Source organism: Procambarus clarkii, chromosome 46 (assembly GCF_040958095.1).
Source record: "Procambarus clarkii isolate CNS0578487 chromosome 46, FALCON_Pclarkii_2.0, whole genome shotgun sequence".
Lineage (NCBI taxonomy): Eukaryota > Metazoa > Arthropoda > Malacostraca > Decapoda > Cambaridae > Procambarus > Procambarus clarkii.
This window is the reverse complement of record NC_091195.1, coordinates 26,496,596-26,513,395: the sequence shown is the minus strand read 5'-3', so window position 1 is coordinate 26,513,395 and position 16,800 is coordinate 26,496,596. Positions and strand designations below refer to the sequence as shown.

The window sequence follows — 16,800 nt, the reverse complement described above, 5'->3', positions numbered from 1 at the left end:
CAGGTGAGAGAACTGGTGAACACCTCAGGTGAGAGAACTGGTGAACACCACAGGTGAGAGAACACCTCAGGTGAGAGAACTGGTGAACACCTCAGGTGAGAGAACTGGTAAACACCACAGGTGAGAGAACACTTCAGGTGAGAGAACTGGTGAACACCTCAGGTGAGAGAACTGGTGAAACACCACAGGTGAGAGAACACCACAGGTGAGAGAACACCACAGGTGAGAGAACACCACAGGTGAGAGAACTGGTGAACACCACAGGTGAGAGAACACCTCAGGTGAGAGAACTGGTGAACACCACAGGTGAGAGAACTGATGAAACACCACAGGTGAGAGAACACATCAGGTGAGAGAACTGGTGAACACCACAGGTGAGAGAACTGGTGAACACCACAGGTGAGAGAACTAGAAAACACCACAGGTGAGAGAACTAGTGAACACCACAGGTGAGAGAACTAGAGAACACAGGTGAGAGAACTAGAGAACACCACAGGGGAGAGAACTAGAGAACACCACAGGTGAGAGAACTAGAGAACACCACAGGTGAGAGAACTAGAGAACACCACAGGTGAGAGAACTAGAGAACACCACAGGTGAGAGAACTAGAGAACACCACAGGTGAGAGAACACCACAGGTGAGAGAACTGGTGAACACCACAGGTTAGACAACTAGAGAACACCACAGGTGCGAGAACTGGTGAACACCACAGGTTAGAGAACTAGAGAACACCACAGGTGAGAGAACTGGTGAACACCACAGGTGAGAGAACTAGTGAACACCACAGGTTAGAGAACTAGAGAACACCACAGGTGAGAGAACTGGTGAACACCACAGGTGAGAGAACTAGAGAACACCACAGGTGAGAGAACTAGAGAACACCACAGGTGAGAGAACTAGAGAACACCACAGGTGAGAGAACTAGAGAACACCACAGGTGAGAGAACACCACAGGTGAGAGAACTAGAGAACACCACAGGTGAGAAAACACCACAGGTGAGAGAACTAGAGAACACCACAGGTGAGAGAACTAGAGAACACAGGTGAGAGAACTAGAGAACACCACAGGTTAGAGAACTAGAGAACACCACAGGTGAGAGAACTAGAGAACACCTCAGGTGAGAGAACTGGTGAACACCACAGGTGAGAGAACTGGTGAACACCACAGGTGAGAGAACTGGTGAACACCACAGGTGAGAGAACTAGAGAACACCACAGGTGAGAGAACTAGAGAACACAGGTGAGAGAACACCACAGGTGAGAGAACACCACAGGTGAGAGAACACCACAGGTGAGAGAACTGGAGAACACCACAGGTGAGAGAACTGAAGAACACCACAGGTGAGAGAACTGAAGAACACCACAGGTGAGAGAACTGGAGAACACCACAGGTGAGAGAACTGAAGAACACCACAGGTGAGAGAACACCACAGGTGAGAGAACACCACAGGTGAGAGAACACCACAGGTGAGAGAACACCACAGGTGAGAGAACACCACAGGTGAGAGAACACCACAGGTGAGAGAACTAGAGAACACCACAGGTGAGAGAACTAGAGAACACAGGTGAGAGAACTAGAGAACACCACAGGTGAGAGAACTAGAGAACACCTCAGGTGAGAGAACTGGTGAACACCACAGGTGAGAGAACTGGTGAACACCACAGGTGAGAGAACTGGTGAACACCACAGGTGAGAGAACTAGAGAACACCACAGGTGAGAGAACTAGAGAACACCACAGGTGAGAGAACACCACAGGTGAGAGAACACCACAGGTGAGAGAACACCACAGGTGAGAGAACTGGAGAACACCACAGGTGAGAGAACTGAAGAACACCACAGGTGAGAGAACTGAAGAACACCACAGGTGAGAGAACTGGAGAACACCACAGGTGAGAGAACTGAAGAACACAGGTGAGAGAACACCACAGGTGAGAGAACACCACAGGTGAGAGAACTAGAGAACACCACAGGTGAGAGAACTAGAGAACACCACAGGTGAGAGAACACCACAGGTGAGAGAACTAGAGAACACCACAGGTGAGAGAACTAGAGAACACCACAGGTGAGAGAACTGAAGAACACCACAGGTGAGAGAACTGGAGAACACCACAGGTGAGAGAACTGAAGAACACAGGTGAGAGAACACCACAGGTGAGAGAACACCACAGGTGAGAGAACTAGAGAACACCACAGGTGAGAGAACTAGAGAACACCACAGGTGAGAGAACACCACAGGTGAGAGAACTAGAGAACACCACAGGTGAGAGAACTGGTGAACACCACAGGTGAGAGAACTGGTGAACACCACAGGTGAGAGAACTGGTGAACACCACAGGTGAGAGAACTGGTGAACACCTCAGGTGAGAGAACACCTCAGGTGAGAGAACTGGTGAACACCACAGGTGAGAGAACACCACAGGTGAGAGAACACCACTGGTGAGAGAACACCACAGGTGAGAGAACACCACAGGTGAGAGAACACCACAGGTGAGAGAACACCACAGGTGAGAGAACTGGTGAACACCACAGGTGAGAGAACTGGTGAACACCACAGGTGAGAGAACTGGTGAACACCACAGGTGAGAGAACACCTCAGGTGAGAGAACAGGTGAACACCACAGGTGAGAGAACACCTCAGGTGAGAGAACTGGTGAACACCACAGGTGAGAGAACTAGAGAACACCACAGGTGAGAGAACTAGAGAACACCTCAGGTGAGAGAACTGGTGAACACCTCAGGTGAGAGAACTGGTGAACACCACAGGTGAGAGAACACCTCAGGTGAGAGAACTGGTGAACACCTCAGGTGAGAGAACTGGTGAACACCACAGGTGAGAGAACACATCAGGTGAGAGAACTGGTGAACACCACAGGTGAGAGAACTAGAGAACACCACAGGTGAGAGAACTAGAGAACACCTCAGGTGAGAGAACTGGTGAACACCTCAGGTGAGAGAACTGGTGAACACCACAGGTGAGAGAACTGGTGAACACCACAGGTGAGAGAACACCTCAGGTGAGAGAACTGGTGAACACCTCAGGTGAGAGAACTGGTGAACACCACAGGTGAGAGAACACCTCAGGTGAGAGAACTGGTGAACACCTCAGGTGAGAGAACTGGTAAACACCACAGGTGAGAGAACACTTCAGGTGAGAGAACTGGTGAACACCTCAGGTGAGAGAAACTGGTGAAACACCACAGGTGAGAGAACACCACAGGTGAGAGAACACCACAGGTGAGAGAACACCACAGGTGAGAGAACTGGTGAACACCACAGGTGAGAGAACACCTCAGGTGAGAGAACTGGTGAACACCACAGGTGAGAGAACTGATGAAACACCACAGGTGAGAGAACACCACAGGTGAGAGAACACCACAGGTGAGAGAACACCACAGGTGAGAGAACTGGTGAACACCACAGGTGAGAGAACTGGTGAACACCACAGGTGAGAGAACTAGAAAACACCACAGGTGAGAGAACTAGTGAACACCACAGGTGAGAGAACTAGAGAACACAGGTGAGAGAACTAGAGAACACCACAGGGGAGAGAACTAGAGAACACCACAGGTGAGAGAACTAGAGAACACCACAGGTGAGAGAACTAGAGAACACCACAGGTGAGAGAACTAGAGAACACCACAGGTGAGAGAACTAGAGAACACCACAGGTGAGAGAACACCACAGGTGAGAGAACTGGTGAACACCACAGGTTAGACAACTAGAGAACACCACAGGTGCGAGAACTGGTGAACACCACAGGTTAGAGAACTAGAGAACACCACAGGTGAGAGAACTGGTGAACACCACAGGTGAGAGAACTAGTGAACACCACAGGTTAGAGAACTAGAGAACACCACAGGTGAGAGAACTGGTGAACACCACAGGTGAGAGAACTAGAGAACACCACAGGTGAGAGAACTAGAGAACACCACAGGTGAGAGAACTAGAGAACACAGGTGAGAGAACTAGAGAACACCACAGGTGAGAGAACACCACAGGTGAGAGAACTAGAGAACACCACAGGTGAGAAAACACCACAGGTGAGAGAACTAGAGAACACCACAGGTGAGAGAACACCACAGGTGAGAGAACTAGAGAACACCACAGGTGAGAGAACTAGAGAACACAGGTGAGAGAACTAGAGAACACCACAGGTTAGAGAACTAGAGAACACCACAGGTGAGAGAACTAGAGAACACCTCAGGTGAGAGAACTGGTGAACACCACAGGTGAGAGAACTGGTGAACACCACAGGTGAGAGAACTGGTGAACACCACAGGTGAGAGAAACTAGAGAACCCACAGGTGAGAGAACTAGAGAACACAGGTGAGAGAACACCACAGGTGAGAGAACACCACAGGTGAGAGAACACCACAGGTGAGAGAACTGGAGAACACCACAGGTGAGAGAACTGAAGAACACCACAGGTGAGAGAACTGAAGAACACCACAGGTGAGAGAACTGGAGAACACCACAGGTGAGAGAACTGAAGAACACCACAGGTGAGAGAACACCACAGGTGAGAGAACACCACAGGTGAGAGAACACCACAGGTGAGAGAACACCACAGGTGAGAGAACACCACAGGTGAGAGAACACCACAGGTGAGAGAACTAGAGAACACCACAGGTGAGAGAACTAGAGAACACAGGTGAGAGAACTAGAGAACACCACAGGTGAGAGAACTAGAGAACACCTCAGGTGAGAGAACTGGTGAACACCACAGGTGAGAGAACTGGTGAACACCACAGGTGAGAGAACTGGTGAACACCACAGGTGAGAGAACTAGAGAACACCACAGGTGAGAGAACTAGAGAACACCACAGGTGAGAGAACACCACAGGTGAGAGAACACCACAGGTGAGAGAACACCACAGGTGAGAGAACTGGAGAACACCACAGGTGAGAGAACTGAAGAACACCACAGGTGAGAGAACTGAAGAACACCACAGGTGAGAGAACTGGAGAACACCACAGGTGAGAGAACTGAAGAACACAGGTGAGAGAACACCACAGGTGAGAGAACACCACAGGTGAGAGAACTAGAGAACACCACAGGTGAGAGAACTAGAGAACACCACAGGTGAGAGAACACCACAGGTGAGAGAACTAGAGACACCACAGGTGAGGAGAACTAGAGAACACCACAGGTGAGAGAACACCACAGGTGAGAGAACTAGAGAAACACACAGGTGAGAGAACTAGAGAACACCACAGGTGAGAGAACTAGAGAACACCACAGGTGAGAGAACACCACAGGTGAGAGAACTAGAGAACACCACAGGTGAGAGAACACCACAGGTGAGAGAACTGGTGAACACCACAGGTGAGAGAACTGGTGAACACCACAGGTGAGAGAACACCACTGGTGAGAGAACTAGAGAACACCACAGGTGAGAGAACTAGAGAACACCACAGGTGAGAGAACACCACAGGTGAGAGAACTAGAGAACACCACAGGTGAGAGAACGCCACAGGTGAGAGAACTAGAGAACACCACAGGTGAGAGAACTAGAGAACACCACAGGTGAGAGAACTCGAGAACACAGGTGAGAGAACTAGAGAACACCACAGGTGAGAGAACTAGAGAACACCACAGGTTAGAGAACTGGTGAACACCACAGGTGAGAGAACTGGTGAACACCACAGGTGAGAACTAGAGAACACCACAGGTGAGAGAACACCACAGGTGAGAGAACTAGAGAACACCACAGGTGAGAGAACTAGAGAACACCACATGTGAGAGAACTAGAGAACACCACATGTGAGAGAACTAGAGAACACCACATGTGAGAGAACTAGAGAACACCACATGTGAGAGAACTAGAGAACACCACAGGTCAGAGAACTAGAGAACACCACAGGTCAGAGAACTAGAGAACACCACAGGTGAGAGAACACCACAGGTGAGAGAACTGGTGAACACCACAGGTGAGAGAACTAGAGAACACCACATGTGAGAGAACTAGAGAACACCACATGTGAGAGAACTAGAGAACAACAAAGGTGAGAGAACTAGAGAACACCAAAGGTGAGAGAACTAGAGAACACCAAAGGTGAGAGAACTAGAGAACACCAAAGGTGAGAGAACTAGAGAACACCACAGGTGAGAGAACTAGAGAACACCACAGGTGAGAGAACTAGAGAACACCACAGGTGAGAGAACTAGAGAACACCACAGGTGAGAGAACTAGAGAACACCACAGGTGAGAGAACTAGAGAACACCACAGGTGAGAGAACTAGAGAACACCACAGGTGAGAGAACTAGAGAACACCACAGGTGAGGAGAACTAGAGAACACCACAGGTGAGAGAACTGGAGAACACCACAGGTGAGAGAACTGGAGAACACCACAGGTGAGAGAACTGGAGAACACTACAGGTGAGAGAACTGGAGAACACCACAGGTGAGAGAACTGGAGAACACCACAGGTGAGAGAACTGGAGAACACCACAGGTGAGAGAACTGGAGAACACCACAGGTGAGAGAACTAGAGAACACCACAGGTGAGAGAACTAGAGAACACAGGTGAGAGAACTAGAGAACACCACAGGTGAGAGAACTAGAGAACACCACAGGTGAGAGAACTAGAGAACACCACAGGTGAGAGAACTAGAGAACACCACAGGTGAGAGAACTAGAGAACACCGCAGGTGAGAGAACTGGTGAAGACTACAGGTGAGAGAACACCACAGTTGAGAGAGCTAGAGAACACCACAGGTGAGAGAACTAGAGAACACCACAGGTGAGAGAACTAGAGAACACCACAGGTGAGAGAACTAGAGAACACCACAGGTGAGAGAACTAGAGAACACCACATGTGAGAGAACTAGAGAACACCACATGTGAGAGAACTAGAGAACACCACAGGTAAGAGAACTAGAGAACACCACAGGTGAGAGAACTAGAGAACACCACAGGTGAGAGAGCTAGAGAACACCACAGGTGAGAGAACTAGAGAACACCACAGGTGAGAGAACTAGAGAACACCACAGGGGAGAGAACTAGAGAACACCACAGGTGAGAGAACTAGAGAACACCACAGGTGAGAGAACTAGAGAACACCACAGGTGAGAGAACTAGAGAACACCACAGGTGAGAGAACTAGAGAACACCACAGGTGAGAGAACACCACAGGTGAGAGAACTGGTGAACACCACAGGTTAGACAACTAGAGAACACCACAGGTGCGAGAACTGGTGAACACCACAGGTTAGAGAACTAGAGAACACCACAGGTGAGAGAACTGGTGAACACCACAGGTGAGAGAACTAGTGAACACCACAGGTTAGAGAACTAGAGAACACCACAGGTGAGAGAACTGGTGAACACCACAGGTGAGAGAACTAGAGAACACCACAGGTGAGAGAACTAGAGAACACCACAGGTGAGAGAACTACCCTGGAAACACAAACCGAAACTGTCTCTATTTTCCGCTTGTTACAACTTGTAATAAAGTTGTTACATCTTGGCTTAACGTGTTTATGACGTATTAGAACGTTGTTACAACTTGCTATATTGGTTGTTATAACTGGTTAGGAGGTGTTAAAACTTGTTCGAACGTTGTACCAACGTCGTTGTTTCGATGTGTGTTTGGAGGGTAGAGAACACAGGTGAGAGAACTAGAGAACACCACAGGTGAGAGAACACCACAGGTGAGAGAACTAGAGAACACCACAGGTGAGAGAACACCACAGGTGAGAGAACTAGAGAACACCACAGGTGAGAGAACACCACAGGTGAGAGAACTAGAGAACACCACAGGTGAGAGAACACCACAGGTGAGAGAACTAGAGAACACCACAGGTGAGAGAACAACCACAGGTGAGAGAACTAGAGAACACACACAGGTGAGAGAACACCACAGGTGAGAGAACTAGAGAACACCACAGGTGAGAGAACTAGAGAACACAGGTGAGAGAACTAGAGAACACCACAGGTTAGAGAACTTGAGAACACCACAGGTGAGAGAACTAGAGAACACCTCAGGTGAGAGAAACTGGTGAACACCACAGGTGAGAGAACTGGTGAACACCACAGGTGAGAGACTGGTGAACACCACAGGTGAGAGAACTAGAGAACACCACAGGTGAGAGAACTAGAGAACACCACAGGTGAGAGAACACCACAGGTGAGAGAACACCACAGGTGAGAGAACACCACAGGTGAGAGAAACACACAGGTGAAGAACACCACAGGTGAAGGAACTGAGAACACCACAGGTTGAGAGAAACTGAAGAACACCACAGGTGAGAGAACTGAAGAACACCACAGGTGAGAGAACTGGAGAACACAGGTGAGAGAACTGAAGAACACCACAGGTGAGAGAACACCACAGGTGAGAGAACACCACAGGTGAGAGAACTAGAGAACACCACAGGTGAGAGAAACACCACACAGGTGAGAGAACTAGAGAACACCACAGGTGAGAGAACACCACAGGTGAGAGAACTAGAGAACACCACAGGTGAGAGAACTAGAGAACACCACAGGTGAGAGAACACCACAGGTGAGAGAACTAGAGAACACCACAGGTGAGAGAACTAGAGAACACCACAGGTGAGAGAACTAGAGAACAACCACAGGTGAGAGAACACCCACAGGTGAGAGAACTAGAGAACACCACAGGTGAGAGAACTGGTGACACCACACAGGTGAGAGAACTGGTGAACCACCACAGGTGAGAGAACACCACAGGTGAGAGAACTAGAGAACACCACAGGTGAGAGAACTAGAGAACACCACAGGTGAGGAGAAACACCACAGGTGAAGAGAACTAGAGAACACCACAGTGTGAGAGAACGCCACAGGTGAGAGAACTAGAGAACACCACAGGTGAGAGAACTAGAGAACACCACAGGTGAGAGAACTCGAGAACACAGGTGAGAGAACTAGAGAACACCACAGGTTAGAGAACTGGTGAACACCACAGGTGAGAGAACTGGTGAACACCACAGGTGAGAACTAGAGAACACCACAGGTGAGAGAACACCACAGGTGAGAGAACTAGAGAACACCACAGGTGAGAGAACTAGAGAACACCACATGTGAGAGAACTAGAGAACACCACATGTGAGAGAACTAGAGAACACCACATGTGAGAGAACTAGAGAACACCACATGTGAGAGAACTAGAGAACACCACAGGTCAGAGAACTAGAGAACACCACAGGTCAGAGAACTAGAGAACACCACAGGTGAGAGAACACCACAGGTGAGAGAACTGGTGAACACCACAGGTGAGAGAACTAGAGAACACCACATGTGAGAGAACTAGAGAACACCACATGTGAGAGAACTAGAGAACACCAAAGGTGAGAGAACTAGAGAACACCAAAGGTGAGAGAACTAGAGAACACCAAAGGTGAGAGAACTAGAGAACTCCACAGGTGAGAGAACTAGAGAACACCACAGGTGAGACAGAACTAGAGAACACCACAGGTGAGAGAAACTAGAGAACACCACACAGGTGAGAGAACTAGAGAACACCACAGGTGAGGAGAACTAGAGAACACCACAGGTGGAGAGAACTAGAGAACACCACAGGTGGGAGGAACTAGAGAACACCACAGGTGAGAGAACTGGAGACACCACAGGTGGAGAGAAACTGGAGAACACACAGGTGAGAGAAACTGGAGAACACCAACGGTGAGAGAACTGGAGAACAACCACAGGTGAGAGAACTGGAGAACACCACAGGGTGATAGAGAACTAGAGGAAACACCACAGGGTGAGAGAACTAGAGAACACCACAGGTGAGAGAACTAGAGAACACCACAGGTAGAGAACTAGAGAACACCACAGGTGAGAGAACTAGAGAGACACCACAGGTGAGAGAACTAGAGAACACCACAGGTGAGAGAACTAGAGAACACCACAGGTGAGAGAACTAGAGAACACCGCAGGTGAGAGAACTGGTGAACACCGCAGGTGAGAGAACTGGTGAAGACTACAGGTGAGAGAACACCACAGTTGAGAGAGCTAGAGAACACCACAGGTGAGAGAACTAGAGAACACCACAGGTGAGAGAACTAGAGAACACCACAGGTGAGAGAACTAGAGAACACCACAGGTGAGAGAACTAGAGAACACCACATGTGAGAGAACTAGAGAACACCACATGTGAGAGAACTAGAGAACACCACAGGTAAGAGAACTAGAGAACACCACAGGTGAGAGAACTAGAGAACACCACAGGTGAGAGAGCTAGAGAACACCACAGGTGAGAGAACTAGAGAACACCACAGGTGAGAGAACTAGAGAACACCACAGGTGAGAGAACTAGAGAACACCACAGGTGAGAGAACTAGAGAACACCACAGGTGAGAGAACTAGGAGAACACCACAGGTGAGAGACCTAGGAGAACACCACAGTGATAGAGAACTAGAGAACACCACAGGTAGACTTGAGAACACCACAGGGGAGAGAAACTAGAGAACACCACAGGTGAGAGAACTAGAGAACACCACAGGTGAGAGAACTAGAGAACACCACAGGTGAGAGAACACCACAGGTGAGAGAACTAGAGAACACCACAGGTGAGAGAAACTAGAGAAACCACAGTGTGAGAGAACTAGAGAACACCACAGTGTTAGAGAACTAGAGAACACCACAGGTGAGAGAACTAGAGAACCACAGTGAGAGAACTGGTGAACACCACAGGTGAGAGAACTGGTGAAACACCACAGGTGAAGAATGAGAACACCACAGGTGAGAGAACTAGAGAACACCACAGGTGAGAGAACTAGAGACACCACAGGTGAGAGGAACACCACAGGTGAAGAGACTAGAGACACCACAGGTTGAGAGAACACCACAGGTGAGAGAATCTAGAGAACACCACAGGTGAGAGAACTAGAGAACACCACAGGTGAGAGAACTCAGAGACACAGGTGAGAGAACTAGAGAACACCAAGGTGAGAGAACTAGAGAACACCACAGGTTAGAGAACTGGTGAACACCACAGGTGAGAGAACTGTAGAACACCACAGGTGAGAAACTAGAGAACACCACAGGTGAGAGAACACCACAGGTGAGAGAACACCACAGGTGAGAGAACTAGAGAACACCACAGGTGAGAGAACTAGAGAACACCACAGGTGAGAGAACTAGAGAACACCAATAGTGAGAGAACTAGAGAACACCACATGTGAGAGAACTAGAGAACACCACATGTGAGAGAACTAGAGAACACCACAGGTCAGAGAACTAGAGAACACCACAGGTCAGAGAACTAGAGAACACCACAGGTGAGAGAACAGCCACAGGTGAGAGAACTAGGTGAACACCACAGGTGAGAGAACTAGAGAACACCACATGTGAGAGAACTAGAGAACACATGTGAGAGAACTAGAGAACACCACAGGTGAGAGAACTAGAGAACACCACAGGTGAGAGAACTAGAGAACACCACAGGTGAGAGAACTAGTGAACACCACAGGTGAGAGAACTAGAGAACACCACAGGTGAGAGAACTAGAGACACCACAGGTGAGAGAACTAGAGAACACCACAGGTGAGAGAACTAGAGAACACCACAGGTGAGAGAACTAGGAACACCACAGGTGAGAGAACTAGAGAACACCACAGTTGAGAGAACTAGAGAACACCACAGGTGAGAGAACTAGAGAACACCACAGGTGAGAGAACTAGAGAACACCACAGGTGAGAGAACTAGAGAACACCACAGGTGAGAGAACTGAGAACACCACAGGTGAGAGAACTGTAGAACACCACAGGTGAGAGAACTAGAGAACACCACAGGTGAGAGAACTAGAGAACACCACATGTGAGAGAACTAGAGAACACACAGGTGAGAGAACTAGAGAACACCACAGGTGAGAGAACTAGAGAACACCACAGGTGAGAGAACTAGAGAACACCACAGGTGAGAGAACTAGAGAACACCACAGGTGAGGAGAACTAGAGAACACCACAGGTGAGAGAACTAGAGAACACCACAGGTGAGAGAACTAGAGAACACCGCAGGTGAGAGAACTGGTGAACACCGCAGGTGAGAGAAACTGGTGAAGACTACAGGTGAGAGAACACCACAGTGAGAGAGCTAGAGAACACCACAGGTGAGAGACTAGAGAACACCACAGGTGAGAGAACTAGAGAACACCACAGGTGAGAGAACTAGAGAACACCACAGGTGAGAGAACTAGAGAACACCACATGTGAGAGAACTAGAGAACACCACAGGTGAGAGAACTAGAGAACACCACAGGTGAGAGAACTAGAGAACACCACAGGTGAGAGAACTAGAGAACACCACAGGTGAGAGAACTAGAGAACACCACAGGTGAGAGAACTAGAGAACACCACAGGTGAGAGAACTAGAGAACACCACAGGTGAGAGAACTAGAGAACACCACAGGTGAGAGAACTAGAGAACACCACAGGTGAGAGAACTAGAGAACACCACAGGTGAGAGAACTAGAGAACACCACAGGTGAGAGAACTGGAGAACACCACAGGTGAGAGAACTGGAGAACACCACAGGTGAGGACTAGAGAACACCACAGGTGAGAGAACTAGGAGAACACCACAGGTGAGAGAACTGGAGAACACCACAGGTGAGAGAACTAGAGAACACCACAGGTGAGAGAACTAGAGAACACCACAGGTGAGAGAACTAGAGAACACCACAGGTGAGAGAACTAGAGAACACCACAGGTGAGAGAACTAGAGAACACCACAGGTGAGAGAACTAGAGAACACCACAGGTGAGAGAACTAGGATGAACACCACAGGTGAGAGAACTAGAGAACACCACAGGTGAGAGAACTAGAGAACACCACAGGTGAGAGAACTAGAGAACACCACAGGTGAGAGAACTAGAGAACACCACAGGTGAGAGAACTAGAGAACACCACAGGTGAGAGAACTAGAGAACACCACAGGTGAGAGAACTAGAGAACACCACAGGTGAGAGAACTAGAGAACACCACAGGTGAGAGAACTAGAGAACACCACAGGTGAGAGAACTAGGAGAACACCACAGGTGAGAGAACTAGAGAACACCACAGGTGAGAGAACTGGAGAACACCACAGGTGAGAGAACTAGAGAACACCACAGGTGAGAGAACTAGAGAACACCACAGGTGAGAGAACTAGAGAACACCACAGGTGAGAGAACTAGAGAACACCACAGGTGAGAGAACTAGAGAACACCACAGGTGAGAGAACTAGAGAACACCACATGTGAGAGAACTAGAGAACACCACATGTGAGAGAACTAGAGAACACCACAGGTAAGAGAACTAGAGAACACAGGTGAGAGAACTAGAGAACACCACAGGTGAGAGAAGCTAGAGAACACCACAGGTGAGAGAACTAGAGAACACCACAGGTGAGAGAACTAGAGAACACCACAGGTGAGAGAACTAGAGAACACCACAGGTGAGAGAACTAGAGAACACAGGTGAGAGAACTAGAGAACACCACAGGTGAGAGAACTAGAGAACACCACAGGTGAGAGAACTAGAGAACACCACAGGTGAGAGAACACCACATTTGAGAGAACTAGAGAGCACCACAGGTGAGAGAACTAGAGAACACCACAGGTGAGAGAACTAGAGAACACCACAGGTGAGAGAACTAGAGAACACCACAGGTGAGAGAAACTAGAGAACACCACAGGTGAGAGAACTAGAGTACACCACAGGTGAGAGAACTAGAGAACACCACAGGTGAGAGAACTAGAGAACACCACAGGTGAGAGAACTAGAGAACACCACAGGTGAGAGAACACCACAGGTGAGAGAACTAGAGAACACCACAGGTGAGAGAAACACCACAGTTGAGAGAGCTAGAGAACACCACAGGTGAGAGAACTAGAGAACACCACAGGTGAGAGAACCAGAGAACACCACAGGTGAGAGAACTAGAGAACACCACAGGTGAGAGAACTGGAGAACACCACAGGTGAGAGAACTAGAGAACACCACATGTGAGAGAACTAGAGAACACATGTGAGAGAACTAGAGAACACCACATGTGAGAGAACTAGAGAACACCACAGGTCAGAGAACTAGAGAACACCACAGGTGAGAGAACTAGAGAACACCACAGGTGAGAGAACTAGAGAACACCACAGGTGAGAGAACTAGAGAACACCACAGGTGAGAGAACTAGAGAACACAGGTGAGAGAACTAGAGAACACCACATGTGAGAGAACTAGAGAACACCACATGTGAGAGAACTAGAGAACACCACAGGTAAGAGAACTAGAGAACACCACAGGTGAGAGAACTAGAGAACACCACAGGTGAGAGAGCTAGAGAACACCACAGGTGAGAGAACTAGAGAACACCACAGGTGAGAGAACTAGAGAACACCACAGGTGAGAGAACTAGAGAACACCACAGGTGAGAGAACTAGAGAACACAGGTGAGAGAACTAGAGAACACCACAGGTGAGAGAACTAGAGAACACCACAGGTGAGAGAACTAGAGAACACCACAGGTGAGAGAACACCACATTTGAGAGAACTAGAGAGCACCACAGGTGAGAGAACTAGAGAACACCACAGGTGAGAGAACTAGAGAACACCACAGGTGAGAGAACTAGAGAACACCACAGGTGAGAGAACTAGAGAACACCACAGGTGAGAGAACTAGAGTACACCACAGGTGAGAGAACTAGAGAACACCACAGGTGAGAGAACTAGAGAACACCACAGGTGAGAGAACTAGAGAACACCACAGGTGAGAGAACACCACAGGTGAGAGAACTAGAGAACACCACAGGTGAGAGAACACCACAGTTGAGAGAGCTAGAGAACACCACAGGTGAGAGAACTAGAGAACACCACAGGTGAGAGAACCAGAGAACACCACAGGTGAGAGAACTAGAGAACACCACAGGTGAGAGAACTGGAGAACACCACAGGTGAGAGAACTAGAGAACACCACATGTGAGAGAACTAGAGAACACATGTGAGAGAACTAGAGAACACCACATGTGAGAGAACTAGAGAACACCACAGGTCAGAGAACTAGAGAACACCACAGGTGAGAGAACTAGAGAACACCACAGGTGAGAGAACTAGAGAACACCACAGGTGAGAGAACTAGAGAACACCACAGGTGAGAGAACTAGAGAACACAGGTGAGAGAACTAGAGAACACCACAGGTGAGAGAACTAGAGAACACCACAGGTGAGAGAACTAGAGAACACCACAGGTGAGAGAACACCACAGGTGAGAGAACTAGAGAACACCACAGGTGAGAGAACACCACAGGTGAGAGAACTAGAGAACACCACAGGTGAGAGAACTAGAGAACACCACAGGTGAGAGAACCAGAGAACACCACAGGTGAGAGAACTAGAGAACACCACAGGTGAGAGAACTGGAGAACACCACAGGTGAGAGAACTAGAGAACACCACATGTGAGAGAACTAGAGAACACATGTGAGAGAACTAGAGAACACCACATGTGAGAGAACTAGAGAACACCACAGGTGAGAGAACTAGAGAACACCACAGGTGAGAGAACTAGAGAACACCACAGGTGAGAGAACTAGAGAACACCACACGTGAGAGAACTGGTGAACACCACAGGTGAGAGAACTAGAGAACACCACAGGTGAGAGAACTAGAGAACACCACATGTGAGAGAACTAGAGAACACATGTGAGAGAACTAGAGAACACCACATGTGAGAGAACTAGAGAACACCACAGGTGAGAGAACTAGAGAACACCACAGGTGAGAGAACTAGAGAACACCACAGGTGAGAGAACTAGAGAACACCACAGGTGAGAGAACTGGTGAACACCACAGGTGAGAGAACTAGGGAACACCACAGGTGAGAAAACTAGAGAACACCACAGGTGAGAGAACTAGAGAACACCACAGGTGAGAGAACTAGAGAACACCACAGGTGAGAGAACTAGAGAACACCACAGGTGAGAGAACTAGAGAACACCACAGGTGAGAGAACTAGAGAACACAGGTGAGAGAACTAGGGAACACCACAGGTGAGAGAACTAGAGAACACAGGTGAGAGAACTAGAGAACACAGGTGAGAGAACTGGAGAACACCACAGGTGAGAGAACTAGAGAACACCACAGGTGAGAGAACTAGAGAACACCACAGGTGAGAGAACTAGAGAACACCGCAGGTGAGAGAACTAGAGAACACCGCAGGTGAGAGAACTAGAGAACACCGCAGGTGAGAGAACTAGAGAACACCGCAGGTGAGAGAACTGGTGAACACCGCAGGTGAGAGAACTGGTGAACACCACAGGTGAGAGAACTAGAGAACACAGGTGAGAGAACACCACAGTTGAGAGAGCTAGAGAACACCACAGGTGAGAGAACTAGAGAACACCACAGGTGAGAGAACTAGAGAACACCACAGGTGAGAGAACTAGAGAACACCACCGGTGAGAGAACTAGAGAACACCACAGGTGAGAGAACTAGAGAACACAGGTGAGAGAACTAGAGAACACCACAGGTGAGAGAACTAGAGAACACCACAGCTGAGAGAACTAGAGAACACCACAGGTGAGAGAACTAGAGAACACGCCCTCACAGGAGGTCATTAAGGGATAATATCCCACTAATCATTACCTAACTACTTGTCAGTAAAGTTTAAATAATATTGTATCACAATCCGTCCACTGGTGGGGGGGGGGGGGTGCAGGGGCTCGAACCAGGTAATTCACACTTAATTATGATACGTAATAACATATTGGTTTGGTGTTGGACGTAAGGCCTATCAACCTCTGGAGGGTTATTAAGACCACCACAACACCTTACTGACCAACCAGCACGTTTGGT

General features: G+C 48.6%; 1 protein-coding gene across 3 annotated transcripts in view; it reads right to left on the bottom strand.

The window, feature by feature from the left end:
• The window catches only part of LOC123770557 (serine/arginine repetitive matrix protein 2), a 121,124-nt gene that overhangs the window by 42,670 nt on the left and 61,654 nt on the right, over positions 1-16,800 (bottom strand). The window lies entirely within an intron of this gene.